Below are 20,027 nucleotides of genomic sequence, written 5' to 3'. Positions count from 1 at the left end.
GATTCCTTACCTGGTTAAATTATATTTCAGAAGAAAAAAAATCCTTTCATTACAAAAACTTTCATTACCTAATACCCAGATGAAGACTTTTAGGTGTCTGATTGTTTCGCATTTTGTGTGAAATCTGAGTGAAAGTTCAAGGCAAAACGCTTAGGACAGTAAAGGAAATTTAATCTGATTTTGTGTACAAAGTTACGATTCCTTACCTGTTTAAATTATATTTCAGAAGAAAAAAAAATCCTTTCATTACAAAAACTTTCATTACCTAATACCCAGATGAAGAAAAAACTATTGATTTTACATCAAGAAAGGAAAAAATTCTAAAGGAAAAGCAGAAAGAAATAAGAAATACAAAAAGGGTAACAAAAATAATAATAAGTCTATTGAGCGTTATCAATGTTGTCGGCCATAATTTTTTGAAGGGTGGAAAAAAGAAAGTTTTTTTTTCGATAGTAAGATGGAGGGTTGAAAAAAAAAGGAGTGGGAGGAAGAAAAATCAAAAAAATTGGAGGGTGGAATAAAAAATATAATGGAAGAATTATTAAAGAGTTTAATGGGTGGGGGGATGAGGGTGAAATTAGAAATTTCTTTGCTCAATAAAAGAGAAAGTAATGTCAGATTTTTTAGGAAACTTTCGTTGTGCAAAATGTGAAACTTTCTGTTTATGCATTTGGAATGGGTGGGGGGATGAGGGTGAAATTAGAAATTTCTTTGCTCAATAAAAGAGAAAGTAATGTCAGATTTTTTAGGAAACTTTCGTTGGAAAATGTGAAACTTTCTGCTTATGCATTTGTCGTAGGAACGATTTTGAAGAGTAGCTTAAGCAAAGTCCTGGGGACCTTACTTTTAGCATTTTCTCTGAAAATTTTTTGAGAAGACAGATTTTTGAGGTATTCCTATATAATATATACATAGGAAAGAACTATTTTCGAAATAATAAGAAGAAAATTACTCTGAGATTTCGTAAGAAATGTGTTGATGGATACTAATGCAAGACTAGTCACTGAGCTTGAGGTCTGATCCGATGTTATCACTTCAAGGAATGGTTCTAGGAACAAAATGGAATCTATACTCTTCAAATCCCCTCATTTTTGTGGCCCGCGAAGTACCTCCCAACGTAGCATGTGGCCCGCATACACATGGAAGTTGGAAACCCCTGTCACAGGAGTTCAAATAATACCTACCTGGATGATATTTGATATATTATGCATGTCTAAGAATGTCTGTAGGTAATAAAACTATTAAATTTATTACCTTCTAGGTAGACTACATGTGAAATGTACCTACCTATACACGCACAATTTTATTTCAAGTTCGTACGTACGTACGTACGTTCGTACGTACGTACGTACGTACGTACAGACCATGGGCTAAAAACCACTTTTTTGGAATCGGGTCAAAACACGGATATTTCCAACCATTTCCCGATTTTTGAAAATTTGGACCGATTGCAATACTTTCATTACTAGTATAGCTCCGCTATACTGTAGTAATAGAAAGTAAAAATAATAATTTTAAAGTTCACTGGAAAAGAAAATTCAAAGTAAAGAGTCCAGAAGGGAAAATAAAATGAGATAGGTAGGACGAAAAAAAAAGTGAAGAAGAGGTAGATACCTAGAAAGTAAAAATAATAATTTTAAAGTTCACTGGAAAAGAAAATTCAAAGTAAAGAGTCCAGAAGGGAAAATAAAATGAGATAGGTAGGTAGGACGAAAAAAAAGTGAAGAAGAGGTAGATACCTGCTTAATATTTATACTTAACCTTTTCAGCTTCTGAAGGCTGAAATTTAAACTTTTATTAGCTACTTGAAGAACCAGAAAGTGAGAAAAAACTATACGTACAGTAGGAATACCTATTTATGTATATCAGAACCAGATACAATTTTATAGGTACCTACCTACAACGGTGGCCTTCTTGTTTATTCGAACCCTTTCTGCTTATCAGACAGACACGGTCTGCAAGTCTGCAGACAGCCACTTTCATCTTTTGGCTACCGAAGCCGTTTTTATGGGTAGGGTACCTATGTTGTTTGTGCGGACAGTTTGAACTTTGTAGGTACTATAGGTAGGTACCTTAGGTATGGGAAGGGTATAGATAATAATATAATATAGGGATTGGTCCTAAAAGGGTTAATCAGATACCTACTTACTCCCTACTAAATAGAAACCTACCTACATTTTTTATTAAAAAAAAAAAAAAAAAAAAAAGTAAGAGGGGCAAAGAGAAGTTCTTTCTAGAATGGACTTTCGAGACTGATTGGGTTCCTCCCTTTGCTTCCAACAGACTATATTTGAGTATGAAATTGTATAAATAGGTACCTACTTGAGAACAGCATTCAGCAACATCAATCCTATATGGACATTTTTATATTGATTTCCAAGGCCCACTCTGGTAAGCATTTTCCACTCGTAACATAGCAATAACAATATGATGTTTCATCAGAACAAGAAGTGAGTACTGGATGTAATGGTTTTACTGATAAGTCCTTTCCCAAGGTGTCTAATCTTAAACGAAATATTTATTTTTTAATGAGTACCTTATTAAAATTCGAAAAAAAAACTTTTAATTGGAAAAAAGCTGAAATTTATTAATACAAGGTGTACCTATGTATGTAGGTGTAGGCGTAGTCACCTATTTTTCAGGGTGGATAATTTTACGGTTGGTAGCGTAGGCACATAATAAATAGGTAATTAACCTCGTAATCATATTTAAATACCTAGTCAATTGTTATGAACACCGTACTTACTGGCGTGTGCCCAGCATAGGCATTTAGGGTGAAGTTTTCTTTCAAACGTATCTACCGACCCCACGGGGGTCATTTTTTCTAACCTGTCCTCTCTTACTATTACTCGTGTGTTAAATGTGAACATTTTTTATTTGGATTAATAACATATGAATAATAATATGTCCCTGATTACCATAGGTACCTATAAGTACAGGTGATTTTCATTTTACCTAATATCATACCTGTGATCTTAGGTCCCTACTTACCTATCAAATATTTCAGCACAAAACGAGACATTTCCCTTTTTTTTTTTTTTTTTTTTTTTTTTTTTTAATTTTCCTTTTTTTTTTTTTTTTTTTTTTTTTTTTGGCATAGGTAAATCAAAATGCATAATATTTATTTACCTAATAGTCCTAATACCTACCTAAATAGAGTTGAATCATAAAGAAAGCCCGTCAATATTCAAGTTTTATTGATTAGAATTGAAATAGATCGATTTTAATACTTAGTTACTAGATAGGTACTTACATACCAATGGGTAGATAGGTATGTAAGGTATGTACCTGAATAGCTAATATCTGAGGGACACAGAAAAAATATCTAACCTACCCATCTAATTAGCCTTTTTTTCTGATCAATTTTGTGAAGGAAGGTACCTAGGTATTACCTTTTTCTGTTTTGAATTTCTAAAACTCACGACGTCAGCAAGAGAGTAAAAATTTGCTTAATTACGATACAAATGAGTTGCAAAGTAAAGGTTTTGACACAGACCCCTAAAAAAAGCTCCATTTATTCAAATAAAAAAAATTCCCTCTTTTTTATTCCGTTCAGTTTCCAATCTTGCTTGTTAATTCATCTTTCTTGATTTTTTTTTCCTCAGTCTTTTTTCTTGTTTAGTTATCTTGTTCTCCCTTTATTTAAAAGGGATGAACTTTTGTAAACCCAAAAAGGTTTCCTGAACTGCATCTTACCTTAAGGGTGGACACATTAATACGTACCTATATAATGTAGAGAATAGATAGGTAACTACCTAGTATCTTAAATGTAGGAATGGAGGAAAAAGTCCAACAACTAATGCCTATAAACAGACAAAGAGCAAACCAGAATCCAGTGTACTTACTTGAAGATTTCGGGAAATAAGCCTGATTACCTACTCTGACCTAATTGTATAATTATGTATGTACCTACTTATGTTATGTATGTTTTATGTCTTATAAAGCAGTTAATGTTAACTGACCATTTCACTTTCTTTACGTATATATTTAACGGAAACTTTGTGCTATCCCATGTCCTATGATGTGCTTCCTCTCTTCTCTTTCTTTTCTCTTAGTTTCTCCTCCCACAAAATAATTGCATATTCTTAATTTACGTAATTTTAAGATGGATCTTTCTTTATTTTAAATCCTTCTTTTTTTATACATAGAATTTATTTATATTTTTTATCTCCCTTATTTTTTAAACCATTTCTCCCTTGTGTCTTTCTTTCTCCTTCTCTATCCCTTTTTTTATCTCCCGTTCTTTATTCTTTCAATATACATTTTTTCGTAATATTTAACTAAAGGGTACCTCGTTAACTTTCTTTTGTCCTGAATTTTTTTTTTCTCTCCTTATTTGCATTTTATTTTTTCTCAACATTTTTCTTTGCTCGTCCTTTTTTTCTTCAGTCCTGAATTTTTTTTTTCTCTCCTTATTTGCATTTTATTTTTTCTCAACATTTTTCTTTGCTCGTCCTTTTTTTCTTCATTTTTTTTTTTTAATTGTCTCTTCATGCAAATTTATTTTCTTATCAAAGTGGATGAGAAATATTGCTTTAGCCTGCAATATTTTCCTTTTTGTCCAATAGTGATCTGCCAGAATTTGTAACCTATTCGGAGGGTCATTTATTCATGATAGATATTAGTATCGAAAATCATCACACCTTAGGTACCTCTAATGGCTAAGTTTTCCAAGTATGTAAGGATTTATTTACCTATACCTATACTAATGGGATATGTGCTTTAATATAATTATCCTCATGGTAAGTAGGTATAATTATGATTATGAGGAACCTACCTACATCATGTCATGCTTGTATTCTTAACAAAAAAAAAAGTCGTTTCTTGCCCTTGTTTTTTCCCATTGTTTGTGTAAGAAAAGAGAAAAAAAGCGATACAAAATTACAAAATATTTCAAAACATGAACGTTGACATTATCTCGCTTTCAGTTTTTTATACAATTTCATGATAGATATTAGTATCGAAAATCATCACACCTTAGGTACCTCTAATGGCTAAGTTTTCCAAGTATGTAAGGATTTATTTACCTTTACCTATACTAATGGGATATGTGCTTTAATATATCCTCATGGTTAGTAGGTATAATTATGATTATGAGGAATTGAGGAACCTACATCATGTCATGCTTGTATTCTTAACAAAAAAAAGTCGTTTCTTGCCCTTGTTTTTTCCATTGTTTGTGTAAGAAAAGAGAAAAAAAGCGATACAAAATTTCAAAATATTTCAAAACATGAACGTTGACATTATCTCGCTTTCAGTTTTTTATACAAATTTTTTGTGCTTTTTTCAGCATTTTCTAATAATCTTTTGTTCAAGACGCCCTCATTAGTGACATTAGTGTCAGCCCAAGTAATTATTAATATCTTTAAACGCCTCATATTAATGTTACTTTTTGTATCTCTATCATTTTTTGGTAATAGGGACTGGGGTGGGGTTCGCTTTTGAGAAGCTTTTTAAAAAGTCCTTATCATGGGTCGCTTTCATGGAAAATCTTAACATTACATTTAACAAAAAGACAAGGGGAAAAAATAAGTAAATAAATCAATGTAGATGTAGGGTACATATTTGAAATATTTTTGGCGCATCAACAAAAATGGTTAGTTTGCTATTTTCTTTCATGTTGCTGTAGGTAGGTACTATGAAAATTTATAATTTTACAGAATATCTAACATAGGTAGATACCTAATTAGGTAATAGGTACCCAAGTATTAGGTAGGTACTCGTACGCAAATGTTGCATCATCTAAAGATTCTAAAGCTATATCTGCTATCCGCTTTTACGTAAGTGTAAGTACCTACATTGTGTATTAGTGTACGTGCACATCATGATTTCATGGGGTGATAAAACATTCCAATATTTAACAACAAAAAAGAAAATTTTCAATTTAGAAACAAAAACAATAGCCAGATTTCGAAGTTTTGTTTCAAAAAGTCAAATATTTTATCAAAAACTTGTCCAACTGGTTTTTCTAAGTCTATCCCGCAGCTGAGTTAACGCTAAGACAAAGGGTCAGATTTTTTTGTTGCTGATAATAATGAAATTTTGAAACGAAAAATTTGTATTTTATATTTTGACTGCCTATTGTCCAATGTAAAGGTGAGATATCGCTGACCTCTTCTGACCCATAGACTTTAGAGAGGGTTAAAATGAGTTCGTTAAGGATGTTGAGCTTATTTTTAGTCACGTCAGTATTAATATTCTGAGGAAATTTTCACAATACCTATCTACATTATGAACTGAGGTAGGTAGGACATATGTACATATGACCTAGGTAGGTACTTCCAATAAGATTGTTGATAATTTGTTATGTAGATTGTAGACATGTCGGATAAATTGTCGATTAGGATTTGCCTATTTTTTGTTGCTTTGTGCAGAAGTGTTCGACAAACGTCCATCCTGTTCAAAACCGACCTCTGCTACCTCTAAAAACAGACAATATAAAAGCCTAAAAAGAACCAAAATATAGCCAACTCTTTTACATACCTAGATATTTTCTTTTGTTCGAAAAAGAAGGGATTTTACAGGTCGGAATATTCCGACCTGTAAAATGCGAAACTTGACCTGTGTTCCCGAAGAAGATATCGTCCTCTTCAAAGCTTTTTGTTTCAAAAACTAAATTATCTGAAAAAGAACCCCCTTTTCTTTTAAGAAATTAGAGGGGCTTCGAAATGTCCGGCAATGATTACAGGTCGGAATATTCCGACCTGTAAAATGCGAAACTTGACCTGTGTTCCCGAAGAAGATATCGTCCTCTTCAAAGCTTTTTGTTTTAAAAACTAAATTATCTGAAAAAAGACCCCCCTTTTCTTTCAAGAAATTAGAGGGGCTTCGAAATGTCCGGCAATGCAAAGATAATTATTAAGGGATGGAAAATATTTGTTGAGAAAACTGGAAAGACTGGTTTATGGGAACCAGTTTTCTACAAAGGTTCCAGGATGGGATAGGCGCTATCCCTTTTCCTATTTTTCACAAACGGTCTGCCGTTTTTATCTCATTATCTTTTTTTCCAGCATATGACCACTTGAATGAAAAGCAACAGTATGTTCTATGTTCACCCTATCCCTAGATAGGAACTGTTTGCAGGAAATTCATTTTGTTTAGGTCAATACGTACGAGTATCTACAAAGGTTCCAGGATGGGATAGGCGCTATCCCTTTTCCTATTTTTCACAAACGGTCTGCCGTTTTTATCTCATTATCTTTTTTTTTTCCAGCATATGACCACTTGAATGAAAAGCAACTATATGTTCTATGTTCACCCTACCCCTAGATAGGAACTGTTTGCAAGAAATTCATTTTGTTTAGGTCAATACGTACGAGTATACCTACTTACTTACCTTTTTACCTAGTATGGTTTAGTATCTTTTCTTCCTAAGTGAGTGTAATGTTCGGAATTCAGTTATTTTCTAGACTTCTTATTGAAGTTAGACTTCTTAGTGTTTGTTATTAAATTTAATCCTTTTGAGATCTTTCAATACTACGTTATTTAATCCTTTTGAGATCTTTCAATTTTCTGTGTCCGCGATAGTATTTATATTTTGACTTCATCGGGTATTCTAGTGTTTGAACCCTATGCATTTGTAATATTGCAGGTCAAACTATCAAGGGTTCCTAGCAATTGGAATTATTATGGCACCTTTAGATGTATTTTACTTGGATTTTCCTACTTTATTAAAGAAAAATTTTTTCTATCTGCAATTCCGCAATGACCATCAGTTGATAAATTCCTGATGACTGGGGACATTTTCGAGATTAAACCTAATACAACCTAATGTATTTGAGATAAATGTAGAAACAAATTCAGTACTAGAATTCAGCATCTCAGACATTGAATCAGAATTAACCAATCACTCCAAACGGATTTGTTAAAAAAAAGTTAATAGTTCAGTTTAACCTTTGGATTAAAAGCGTGGATCCGGAGCCCGCACACTTAACTATAGATACGTATAAAACTTGGACCGTTGCGTTGAGTATCTGGTCTAACTACTCGTATTGGTATTAGTTCCTAGTCGGAAATTTTATGCAACCTTACTTCCTTCTGGACGTAGGAGGTTCTTTGTACAGCAAATTTTATGCAACCTTACTTCCTTTTTATGCTCTAGTACAGCAGCTCTCGACTCAGCTTTAATTGAATTTCCATTTTAATAAAAATCATAATTATTAAAATTAAGAAAATGGAAACATTACAAGTGTAAAAAGTAAAAATATGAAAAGTTATGTAAAAATTGCATTCTCATCGTACTTGAAAACTAGAGAACCTCTTTGCTGAATTGAGCAATTTATTATTATAAGTAATATAAGTATAGGTAGTAGGTATACTATATTTCCAACCTTCGCCTTACCTTTGATTCAAAAAAGTGAACAGTTCCAACTATCCGAATTGAAAGATTGAGATGAAGTCTGCCTAAAAATTACCTAGTGACGGTCAACAATTTGGAACATCCACTATTTTCACTTCTTGTACCTACATTTTCTCTTTACATACACAAGTGAAGAAGTAATTTGTGCATGTTTATATAGAACGGCAAAATTGGCACATCCGCCAATAACACCGTAGTTTGGAATCTCTTACATCTGATGTGTGCAGTGGAACAACTGTATTGACCACAATAACTGAACCTATAAATTCAATGTCAACTGAGATTTACCCACAATGAACGAAATGGTAAATGGACACATCCACTAATAACTGGATAATATTCGATGTGATTTACACACAATGGAAGAATCACTAATAATAATCCGGTACATTTTTTTATGCAGTAGGTACCTACCTATGCTAACATTAGCGCACATACTTACATTTAAACTATTACCAATTTTGTTAAAGATATGGGTATAACATACGTAGGATATTGGAACGATTAAAAAATCCACGATTACCTGTTTCATATTACCTATGTTTTATTCACAGTGGAAGAATTGGCGATTTGGCACATGTATTTATTTATACTGTACCTATATTCATTTATAAATGTGCTATACTAACATTGACACATTATCTTATATGGTGCACCCACAAAGAATGAGTGCACCCTACTAATGGGAGCATTACAAGCACGTGCGTCGCACGTCAAGACAAAATCTGAAGAGGTTTATTTACATCTTCCTTTTTAGAGTAAATCTCAAGATTTTTTATTACATTTTTTTCGATATTGATTGCAAATGCATCCCTTGCTTACATCTTCCTTTTTAGAGTAAATCTCAAGATTTTTTATTACATTTTTTTCGATATTGATTGCAAATGCATCCCTTGCTTTTTTTTTTCAACCCTTACCTTCTTTTATATCAAAATCTACCAGCTTTCTTTATTTCGAACCCTTTTTTTCCTCCTTTCTTTTTTTATCATTTACTTCAAGTTGCTTTTTTTCATTAAAAAGAAGAAGATAGACACTAAAGATAAAAAAAAAAAAACATTTCTGATGATTGCTCTTTGCTCTCCTCTTCAATCCATCTTATCAGATTTAGAATCAGATGTGCCTTAAATGAGTAGAAAATCTCTCCTTGATTTATTGACCGAAGAGAATGAATAGCAATCACGTCAGGCCAGCCACTCACTATCAGGTAGACCTGATAGACGGACCTTTTCAGCCATACCTGTCAGGAGTGTCAGGTCTACCTGATTGTGTGCTTGCTCATCAGGTGTCAGGTATACCTGATCAGGTTTACCTGATAATGAGTGGCTGGTTTTCAACTGGACTGGAATGTTATTGCACGACAGTAGTGCAGTAACTGAACTGCATTGTTGTCTGATGTAATACACCAATACAGCCAGGATTGTCATATTGGCATATCCATATTGGGTCGGTACCTACATAATTATTCAGGATCAATTCTTAATAATTTTGATTTCAATTATTGATAATACCTACGTACATACCTAACTAATATGTTTCAGAATAGGTAGGTAACTACAGAGATCGTTCCAAGAAAATTTACCTATTGGTGGATGTGCTGATTGTGCAAATTGTTTCAATACAGAGTTCCATAATTAGCTGATGTCTCTACCCTTCTGTCTTAGGTACTTCCATTTTTAGTGGATGTGTCAGTATTCCCTGTGTCCAATAATCGATTGTTTACGGTCCAATTTGAGGATTTTGCTATATTCAGTAAATTTTGACCTCATGGGCAACTTGCAACAAAAGGTTTGGAATATCTCAGCCTCTGAGCATTTGGAATTCCCCTCTGATCAACTTCTTATTCCAGAAAAAACGCCAGCTATCGCGGATTATTTCTGAATGAAATATTACATTTTTTCTCCTTTCCGTTTCATTCCTATATTTTATTGCAAAGGATTTTTTTATAACTTCGCAGAACAAGTGGTTGTTTCATGTTTAGAACTAGAAACATGAGTAAGCATATGGTGCAATGTCTGGTGCAGCATTACATTTTAGTATATTGTCTTTAGGATAAAAAAAAAAAAAAAAAAAAATAAAAAAAAAGGGAAAAAAAAAAAAAAAAAAAAAAAAAAAAAAAAATGCCGTGGCGCGAGAAGAAGATTAAATTTTAAAGCACCCTTTTTTTCTTAACATTTTTTTTTAGACAGACCTTCCATTAAAAAAGAAAAATAATGCTGCTCCCCCACTCTCGCCCTCTGCTTTCTTTCTATCTTGCTTATTTGCAATACGAACCTGTTCAGTACCCAATGCATTCGCTTTCTGGATTGATAGTTGAAAGCTTCTTGGGCGGTCGGAGAAATGAGTTGCCAGAGTTTTCTGATACTTGTGTCCAGATTCCGACCTAGATGCTACGCTACAATACGATTGATTAAGTTAGTATTCCATCCTGGGAAGCAGGATGACCTAAACTCCTAAACTAAAACAAAATATTATTACCATGCAAACATTGCAAACCACCAACATTACATTTTAGAAACGGTGTGAGACACCCAAATTAACGGTAGGTACTCGTATGTGTTGTACACGATAAAATTATCTTTTGCTGCAATGAGGCGGAAGTTCGATCCAATTCTCTGAACCTGGACATGAAAGAAAGTAGATTTCTTGGGCAAAGAAGAAAAGATAAAAAGAAGAAAATAGAGAACAGTACATGCAGTAACTGAACTGCATTGTTGTCTGATGTAATACACCAATACAGCCAGGATTGTCATATTGGCATATCCATATTGGGTCGGTACCGTAAGTGGGGGATAGATTGCCCAACATTTAAGCATTTTTTTCTTTAATCAGTCACAACTTTTTTATTATTTAACATATTTAAGAGTGGATTATTTTATATTGTAGCCAAAGGGATGTATTTCTAAGACTGATATGTACTTTAACCTGATCCTTTATTTTTCTACGATTTTTTTTTACATAAAGTCATGGGCAAAGTAACCTCATAGCTGGGGTTACTTTGCCCCATGTATGATAGGACATTGTAAAAGTGAGTTTTATTCGTTTTTGAGAAAAGATACCCGTTTGGAAACACCTGTAATGAAAAGAAGGGGAAAAAATCATACAGACCAAAAAAAATTTCGTCAAACAAAGTAATTTTAAGTGTATTTTTTCAATGGAAAAAAGGGAACGAAAAAAGTAAAGAGGAAGTAGAAATTTTCAGACACAATTTTTCACAAAAAAAAACAATCAACCACTTTTTCTGAAATTTACGAGAACTGAGCGTACAAATTCAAATTTTTGCACCTCACACGGGTCCGACATAATGTAAACAAGAAAAATCCCCCCCAAAAAAATCTTTTTTGTTCAAAATAAATTCGTGAGATGGCGCCACATTTTATATTCAATGATGGGAAAAGTTACCCCTATATGGGCAATCTATCCCCCTACGACGGTATTTTTTTATTTATGTCTGCACTTGCAAGTAACGATCTCAAAAAATTTAAAATTCCCCTTGTAAACCCCTTTAAAAAAAAAAAAAAAAAAAAAAAAAATCCATAATGTGTTTATGTTTCAGGTATCCTGCCTCTGCCTCCTTCTGTGTGGATTCCTTCACATGTAGGTACATGACTTTGTTTTGTATTGCAGCATTGGCCGGAGTGTGCTGCCCATTTTTGCCAGTTACTTCTAGAGCCGTGTTCTTTTGTGGAAAACTGACAATGTTGCTACCCTACATGGATACTTAATTCAGTTTATATGGGATAAGAGCTACAATACCCTGCAACTCCTTTGTCATACATAAAGAAATAAAATAAATAAAAAATAAATAAAACTTTCAATATTTAAATATACTTTATTTACTACCTATGTTATTTGGTTTTTCAGGCACATCTTTTTATCAAATAGTTCAATTATTGTGCTAATGTTGTGTGCTTCCAAAAAGAAAACAATGTCCACAAATTCCAATGGATTCTATAATTAAATGTTTCGCGCGGGTTTTCTAAACTTTAAACATGATCATTTCAATAAGTAAGTAATTAGAGATTATCGTCCCTATTACCTATTAGATGTTTTATACAACAATTTATTTTAAATTGAATAATTTACATTCAATTTGTTTCGAATGAGTTTTTCCATTAACCCGTTTATACAGCATCTCCAATCTCCATACTGATCGACCCTGACTAGAAAGGAAAATAAAGAGAGTAAGGAGAAGGAGGAGGAGAGAGGAAGGAGGAGGAGGAGGAGGAGGAGAAGAAGAAGAAGTAGTAGAAGAGGAAGAAAAGAAAATCATCGCAGTTTTTCCTCCGGAAGCGGAAGAGTTAGGTCTGAACATGCCCATTTGGTATACTTAAGTTTGGTCTCCTCCTTGATCAGTTGAGAGAGAAAATACTTACAGGTAAACCCCTTAGAAGTTGTAGAAAAGGGTCAGCTCCAGAGAGCAAGGAAACAGTCAAGTCTTAAAATTTAACAATCATCGAGGGGAATTTAATTTGTAAATGCAGTGAACAGCATAACACAATGAAAATTTCAATATTTTGGACGTGAACAGGTTACAACTTTTACAAAACTTAATCTATTGTAGTTTTATTCAGTAGAAAACACCAAAACAGGTAGAAAATAATATCCACTCTGCTATTCCATGGTTGGTTCAATTTATTTAACTTTTAGGCCGTGGTTATGAACAGGGCCATCGTAGGACATCGTCGGACTTTTTGCGTGTAAAGTTGGCGGGAAATTCGAATTTTTGATTTTTTTTCCGCAACTTGTACAATCTGAATTCATTTTTTACTTTTTATCTTTAGTTTGCACGTTTATATTATACTTTTCATTTATATTAGCTATTAAAAACAAGCAAATTACAAAGCAAACAAAAATAAATATAAAATGAATTTTAAAAATTGCCGCCGGGACAGCTATCACACGTCGTCCGAGCTCATCTCAGCCCTGTTCATAACCACGGCCTTAGAAGAATCTATAAAATTGTTTTCCAGGGAAATGAAGTGAATTTTAAATTTTAATTTCACTTGGGTAACAATATTAAATGAGACCAGACCCTATGATGAACACAAAATGTTTGTGGACTAAATGAAGTGAAACTTAATAAAAGCCTACGTTTGATTTATAAAATTCATTATGGATATCCACACCAATATATCTGTATTCTGTATGTAGGTAGGTACCTACTTCATTTTAAGTACAGTGGAACCTCGATAAGAGATAACTCGATAAGAAATAAAACTTGATAGTAAATAGAAATTGCGTGTTCCCTTCCGATGAGAATAGGAAACCTTAATAGTAAATAAAAAGAAAAAATGGGAGGAAAAAAAAAAAAAAAAACGTCTGCAAATGTTTTGTTTTTTGAAAGGTTAAGAATTGACATCCGCAGCGCTGGCTGCTTCCACTTCAAATTTCTCTCGAAAAAAAAGTTGACAGTAAAAAAAGAAAAAAACTCACTTCCCATCTTAATCTTTTATGGAAAAATATTAAGTTTGTATAAGTCAGTAAGAAAAATATAGATAGAAAAATGAAGGAGGAAAAAAAAGCTGAGTGTGACAGCTTGGTGCCATTAATTCCTTCAAAAAAGTTGGGGATTATCAGACACTTTTAACCCCTTCCTTTATCAAGTCTGAAATGAAAATGAAGTCTCTTTGTGGGATGGAATGGTTTGATGGCTTCTGTGTTATCTGTGCTGAAAATAAAATAGGTACCTACCTCTGTGGCTTTTGGGGGGAAAAAAGTACCCTCTAGTTCTAGTAATCGGTAAGAGACGTTGATTAGATTGCGGTAAGGGACCTTTCAGTCCTATATTCTCACAAGATTAAAAATGTACATAGCCAGCCTAGTTAGCTTAGTTGGTAGTGCGTCTGCCTTGTAAGCGCTAGGCCGCGGGTTCGATTCCCGCCCTTGAAACAATCAAAAATAAACGATTATTTTGCATGATGGAGTAGTGTGTATGCCAAAACCTAACCACATAACAATACATACGAGTACCTATGTATGTATCTCGCTGTTTCATTACATATGACATAATATGTACATAATAATATCGTCATAAAATTTATCTAGGTGAAATAATCGGGGAACGATGTTTGTGACAAGCATTTAAATATGCTTAACACAATTAAAATTCCTTTAATCCTTTACATTAGATAGATACGTAATAGAAAAAATGTACCTACCTAATCGTCAACTAGTTTTAAGACCTATCTTTATGTATATTATTATCACAATAAAGTCAACAAATATTTACAATTTACAACTTACTAAAAATAGGAATATAGAGTTCCCGATATAGAGTTCTATTAGAGTTCCAGAACCCAGTCACTCGATTGGGCTTCCAGCACCCTAGCTTTTTCTCAGTATAGCTTCCCCTTTTGAAAATCTCACGACACACCACTGCTTAGAACAAAATGTTTCCCAAATTAATTTCGTAAATTGTGGAAACATCATCGCATGATGATTTAATGTTTAATTGACGTTGAGATCCTACCAAATAATATTAATATAAAAAAAAGATTAGGTAGGTCTGTCCTTCCGAAATGTGTGTATTTCTTGTTTGATCTTTATTCTATATAGAGGTTATTCACATTGGATGAGGAAAAAAAGGAAATTTCTGAATAAGGAAAAATACCGATTTTTTTTATAAGGAAAAAAAAAACTTTTATCGGACTGGATTTAAGTTTAAGACGTTAGACTTAGAAATCCTGTCAAAATCAAGCCCCTGGATGTAAGCTTGCGTGCTAACTGGGACCAGTTTTTTGCTTTATGGTTTTCTGGACAAAATTTGCACCACCATTTTCGTGTTTCTGGTAAAAAGACCTTTAATTTGATATATAGGTCGACCAGGTTTGGATAAGTCCTTCTATGGGAACAGACAGAGTGACAGACAGACAGACAGACGACACCAATTTTAAACAAATTGGGTAGGTACATAGGTACTGATCGAATAAACTACGGGCTAAATAATTCCCGGAGGGACGGGCCCAGCTTGTTTGCTTTATGGTTTTCTGGACAAAATTTGCACCACCATTTTCGTGTTTCTGGTAAAAAGACCTTTAATTTGATGTATAGGTCGACCAGGTTTGGATAAGTCCTTCTATGGGAACAGACAGAGTGACAGACAGACAGACAGACGACACCGAAGCGAATACAATGGTCCGTCCCTTATACCTTTTTATTACTATGTATTGTAATAATAAAGGAAGGACGGACTAAAAAAAGGAAATTTCTGAATAAGGAAAAATACCGATATTTTTTGTAAGGAAAAAAAACTTTTATTTTCTTCTGAGACGATAAAAAAAAGACTAACGTCTGAGGTCCTTGCCGTTCTGACAACAATACCAAAACTTTTAGTGTGATCGGCATTGTTGATATTTAAAAAATGGTTTTGTCAGATGTGGAGTGTGGACGGTGCGGACTGACGGTCCGTATGGTTCGCACTTCAAAGTCTGACAAAATCAACAAGAAAAAAAAAAAACAAAAACAAAAAAAAACACATATACACGTACATTAGATAGATACCTAATAGAAAAAAATGTAATTGTCAACTAGTTTTAAGACCTATCTTTAAGTATATTAGTATCACAATAAAGTCAACAAATATTTACAATTTACAACTTACTAAAAATAGGAGTATAGAGTTCCCGATATAGAGTTCTATTAGAGTTCCAGAACCCAGTCACTCGATTGGGCTACCAGCACCCTAGCTTTTTCTCAGCATAGCTTCCCCTTTTGAAAATCTCACGACACACCACTGCTTAGAACAAAATGTTTACCAAATTAATTTCGTAAATTGTGGAAACATCATCGCATGATGATTTAATGTTTAATTGACGTTGAGATCCTACCAAATAATAATAATATAAAAAAAAGATTAGGTAGGTCTGTCCTTCCGAAATGTGTGTATTTCTTGTTTGATCTTTATTCTATATAGAGGTTATTCACATTGGATGAGGAAAAAAAGGAAATTTCTGAATAAGGAAAAATACCGATTTTTTTTATAAGGAAAAAAAAAACTTTTATTTTCTTTTGAGACGATAAAAAAAAGACTAACGTCTGAGGTCCTTGCCGTTCTGACAACAATACCAAAAAATACGTAAATCATATTTTTGTTAATAGCTAAATCTTGAGGTGTGTCCACATTGTCCATGTCCACACATAGTCGACGCCCGACGGCCGTCAATCGACTGCCGGTCAACAATATATGGACACACCTTGGACACAACAATATATGGACACAGCCTTTAAACTAGATATTGCCGATCGACTTGAGCACCGTCCATACTAAATGCGTCCGGTCAATGTGAATCGACTACATGTCGACTTTAGTGTGGAAGCATTTCGTTCTCGGAACGGCTGGCTTTCTTCTATCCTGTCTTCCTTCTCTCTTCGATTTCGGGACGATAAGATCTTAGTAGTTACAGTTCCCTCTATGTATAAAAACTCTTCGAAAAAAGAGCTTGTAAGTAATGTAAGTGTAGATGTGTAGCATTATTTGTTACGTAACGCCGATATTCCCGTATTTCATTAGAAATTCATCAATTCATATTACCTACTCAATAAGAAAATTACTAATAAATTACTTTATTATTAAATCGGCAAAAATTGAAGGACATTTTTTTTCCTGCTCATTTGTAAGCTTTAGTTAACACATTGTACGGATTTTTTCCTGGTCAATTTTTGTTCTATGTTTTCCTTATTGCCGGTATTAAGATGCTTCCATACTAAAGTCGACTTGTAGTCGATTCACATTGACCGGACGCATTTAGTATGGACGGTGCTCAAGTCGATCGGCAATATCTAGTTTAAAGGCTCAAGGTGTGTCCATACTCCTTATTTGTGTTTCTAGAAAACCTCGATAGTAAATAATTTTTTAGGCAAACCCCTCGATAAGAAATAAAACTCGATAGTAAATAAAACTCGATAAGAAAAAACTTTGGTCTTTTCTCTTGAATTATTTCTTATCGAGGTTCCACTGTATTTTGCTAAAGCAATGATTTTTTTTACCAATTTTTTTGGGACATCCTACATTCCCATAGGAACATAGGTATTTTTTTTGCATTTCGCTGAAACAAAAGCTTCCGTTGTGTTGTCATAATTATTGAAGAAAACTGAAAAAAAGTAGGTACCTACGGCAAGAGAGAAATAATAAACAAGAAGAAGAGGAGTAAAAAATGAGAAGGAGAAAAACAGTGAAAAGTTTCCAATTTTAATAAGAAGACAAAGACAGAAGTAAGAGAGACACAAGTTAGAAAAAAATGATTAAAAATAAAAAACTCCGGGGCTAGACTCGATTTTTTAAGACTTTTTTAATTGCTTCGGCCATCATTCCCCCTCAGGGAGGAAAACTTGGATCTTTTCCCTCTTCATCTTCCTCTTTCATTTTTTCTCCCTTGTTCCTCTTTTTTTCTGCAACTCTCAGCTCGATTTTTCATCTACCCTTCCGTTGTGTTCTTCGAGTATTCTTATATTTACCTTCATGACCAGTGGGGGAGATGAAGGTGACAATGTGACAAAGGTACAAAGTTAGTAGCAATTGTCAGGAGTTGCCCATCAGGGTATTTCCGAACATATTCCTTTTGTTCTTTTCTTTTCCTGCCAAGAACAGCCTGCCGTGCCGCTCTTTTCCAGCCAACCTTCCAACCCAGCCGAAAGCCAGCATAGGGACTTTTCAGTCCTATGCCGGCTGTATAAACAATACTATATTAGGTAAAAAGAAAAACTAGAATAATGAAAATCCAGGTGTTGTGAAGGAGAGAGCCTCCCTGCTTTGTGGGTGGGTATCACATACTGATGAGAGGTTCTCATAGAGACATACCTAGATGATAGAAGGTACCTATATCTACCCAATTCCTCTCACAACTGAAAAGGGTGATTTTTGATCGTTTTGTCATAAAGGGCCCCCATTTTCTACGCCACTTTCTACTTACTATACCTTTCTTACTTCCCCTCTTCATCTCTTCTCTCTATATCGCTTTTTGATTAGTCCTTGCTTCCAACAATTTCTCATTTGTTTTTTAACTCTCCTTCTTCTTCCCTTTTTTTAGGTTCTTTTTTTCTTCTTTTTTTTCGACATCCTCTTCTCATTCTTTCGATTTATTACAAATTAAAACTTTTACCTTATTTATTTTCCTACTTCTTTTTTTTTCTCTCTCTCTCTCTTTTGTCAGGGAGTAGCTATACAGGATAGCAAGTTATTGAAGATCGAAGTACCTTCAATTGAAGACCAAGTCTGGCCTTGGCTTTTGCCACCTATGTGTAGGCCTCAACCATAAAAATTTTAAGTTCATAAATATTTCAGTTTAAAGTATATACATATCTATTTGAAGTATTCACACTATTCACAGGTTGAATAGGACAAGAGAGTCTCGTCTTGAAGGACAGGACTGCCACAACAAACAGACAGAGAGAGTGTAACAGTTTTTCTCTGTCTTACTGATCTTAAATATGTATCACATTGTATCACTGTGGACAGCTTTTAAATTTTGTACCTTATACCCACAGACCGACCAACGTACATCATCAATAATTACTGATGATGTCCAATCAGCTGTCTCACCCTGTATGCTTCAATTTTTGCTAAAAATAGGTAGGTAGTAGGTACCTACTAAAAAAAGTAAAAAAAAAGTTTTCTAATTTGTCAGGTTTTGAATTTTTATTCCACCTAAATTTTTCAAACATTATTTTCAGCTTGAATTGTCTCAAAAATTTAAAAAAAAAAAAGTGGATAAAAAAAGCTCTGAAGACCATTTTTTAATGAGAAAGAAGAGAGAGAAAAAAATCAAGGTTCCTAAACTTTAGAAAAAAAATTGGACCGATTGTAATACTTTCTCATTACTTTAGTAATAGAAAGTAAAAATCTAAATTGGTCCGTAGGTTGGTAAGTAGGAAACTACAGGTAGGTAAAACGAAAACTAGGCAATAGTAAACCGCCTTGTGGGTTCAAGCTGGAAATTAGAAAGTGGTGGGTTCGAATCCCACATTCAGGGAATCTTATACTTAGCTGATAGATTTGCCCTAAGAGTAAGCAGGTAACTGGGTATGTATGTAGTAGATTTAGGTAATACTCGGGTATAAGGCCTCGTTAGTCCCATTTGAGCAGTACAGGAATAAAAGCAGTATTGTTCATTATATATTACCTACCTGCGGATCTTTCAAATCTAGCTATGGACTATTATTACTTAGAGGTACCAAGAAATTCAAGCGAAGGGGAAAGAAATTTTTTTCACTCCTTTTAATTATAAAAAAATTCAATAAAATTAAATTAGCATAAAGAAATAACCTGAAGGAATTGAATGTTCTTATTTTGTATTTTCTTTTGAAAAAATGTAAATTCTCGGGGAAACAAAAAAGTTTGATTGGTGCTTGGGCGAAAAAAAATGGCTCTCATCCCTCATGCCTTGTGCTCCTTTGCAATTATGCCACCCCTAGTTTTTTTTTTCTCTTGATTAATTAATTATTTTATTTTTCAATTTTCTTAAAATATGAAGGAGAAAAAAAAATATAAATTTGAAGGAAAAGGTTGAAGCAGAAGAAAACTGGGGAGGGAAGAAAGAAGGAACAGTGATGGAGAAAATGAATTTAATGCAATTATGATTTGTGAGAGACGGACTTGGAGTATTCGAGAATACCCTCATTAGGTCGAGGTACCTAGCCTGACTGGTACCTACCCAACCTGCTCCATACACAA

Source organism: Diaphorina citri, unplaced genomic scaffold (genome assembly GCF_000475195.1).
Source record: "Diaphorina citri unplaced genomic scaffold, Diaci psyllid genome assembly version 1.1 scaffold628, whole genome shotgun sequence".
NCBI lineage: Eukaryota > Metazoa > Arthropoda > Insecta > Hemiptera > Psyllidae > Diaphorina > Diaphorina citri.
This window is presented reverse-complemented; position numbering follows the sequence as displayed.